Source organism: Octopus bimaculoides, chromosome 9, assembly GCF_001194135.2.
Source record: "Octopus bimaculoides isolate UCB-OBI-ISO-001 chromosome 9, ASM119413v2, whole genome shotgun sequence".
Classification (NCBI taxonomy): domain Eukaryota; kingdom Metazoa; phylum Mollusca; class Cephalopoda; order Octopoda; family Octopodidae; genus Octopus; species Octopus bimaculoides.
The window spans coordinates 84,342,678-84,344,501 of record NC_068989.1 but is presented as its reverse complement, the minus strand read 5'-3'; the positions used below and the strand labels follow the sequence as shown (position 1 = coordinate 84,344,501).

The following is a 1,824-nucleotide window of genomic DNA, read 5'->3' as shown; positions in this document are numbered from 1 at the left end:
GTAACAGTTCTGTGATAACCTTGCAGATTTAAAAAAAAAATATATTACTCTATCTTTGGTATTTGAGTACTAGTTTTTGCCAGTTTGTTTTGCACTTATGTGCTCACCTTTGTGTGTGTGTGTGTGTGTGTGTGTGTGTGTGTGTGTTTCTGTTTGTGTTTGTCCCCACCACCGGTGTTCGTGTGATTGCGTTGCCGTAACTGAGCGATTCGGCAAACTAGACCGATTGAATAAGAATCTGGCTTAAAAAATAAGTCCTGGAGTCGATTCATTCGACTAAAAATTCAAGGCGGTGCTCCTACAACCATCCTAATTATGACGATAATAATAGTAATATTTATAACAATAATAATAACAATTATAATTACTCCAGAAATTGTACACACCCATACGATGGCAATAGTCTTTTAGGCAAAAATATAGGTAATAAGTGCAACACTAGCAAGTATAACAATCACTGTAACAACAATAAGATTAGTATCTCGGAATCTAATTCAAATAGAATTAAGTTTTTAAGTGCGAATGCCAGGACCAAACATGTGGTTTATCAATGTAAGGTAAGGACTAATACAGACGTCTCGTGTTATGTAGGTAGCTCCTCGACGCAGGTCTCCAGGAGAATTTCCAGCCGTTATTCTTCTTTTAGGGATAGGAATAAAGTTAATAGTACTGGTCTAAGTAAATTAATCTGGAAACTTAAAGATTGTAATAAACAATTCTCTTTGGAATGGTCAATACTGGCTAACTCAATACCCTACGACAAAGGTAAGGATTTTTGTCCTCTTTGTAACTTAGAACTTTTCCACATTCTGTTCTCCAAGAATTATCTAGTAAACTAGATTACACAGAGAGCATATCGATGCCAGCATTGGCGGAAACACTCCTTCAGTTCTTATCGTTAGCTTCATCCTTCTTACTTATTTTAGTTATTATTATTATTATTATTATTTTTATTTTTTCATCATGACATTCTCTCTAGTGGACGTCCGCCTTATAAGTGGTATGTACAATCACCCAGCTTAGTATTTACCTTGGCAATAACAATAATAGTAATTATCATTATTTTAAATTTATTTTTTTATATTTATTATAACAATAACAGGAATAATATCATTAAAATATTATCTTAAATAATATTTTACTTTTCCCCTTCCTTAGTTAGTTCAGCAAATCTTTCCCAGTAAAGCTGCATTCGCTGGGTAACTTCACTTACATTTTTTCGATCTATTTCTCGTGAGCATGTTTATTATTTTTATTATTTCATCACATGATAGTTTTGTACATTACATCACCATTTATTTAGGTTAATAACCGTATATTGATATGATACAATACTATGGGTGTTTAATTTTATTTATTATATTTACATTCTCCGCTTAATTTTACCTCAGTTTGTTTGCATACGGAGTTATAAAATATAATATTTCATTGGATTCTCTCCCTTCCTCCTTTTCTGGTTTTTAGTTTGGCTTTTTTTAAACTTTAGATTTCTGGATTTAACTCCTATCCATTTCCCCTTCCTCTAATTTAAACTTTTAGTATAGCGTTCATAGCCTCTCTCCCTTAATAGCTCCCAGTAAACCAGCGTTCTTGTTTCTAACGGTCATTTACTTATCTATATAATGTTATAACACGTACGCAACCTTAGCATTTAGCATTTGTCTTGCTTTTTCTATGTTGGTTCCCTGAAGATGAATTTATGTGCAATTCTAGCAGCTCTTACTTCTTTGGAGTAGAGTGTACATATATTTTGAAACATATGTAGGAATTAAAGGAACTTATTGATTATATACGTTTTGCTCCATTTATTATTATTCTTTATAT

The 1,824-nt window shown here is 32.3% G+C and overlaps 1 protein-coding gene across 1 annotated transcript in view; it reads left to right on the top strand.

The window, feature by feature from the left end:
• The window catches only part of LOC106879502 (C-type lectin TsL), a 15,864-nt gene that overhangs the window by 4,725 nt on the left and 9,315 nt on the right, over positions 1-1,824 (top strand). The gene's annotated exons all lie outside the window — the stretch shown is intronic.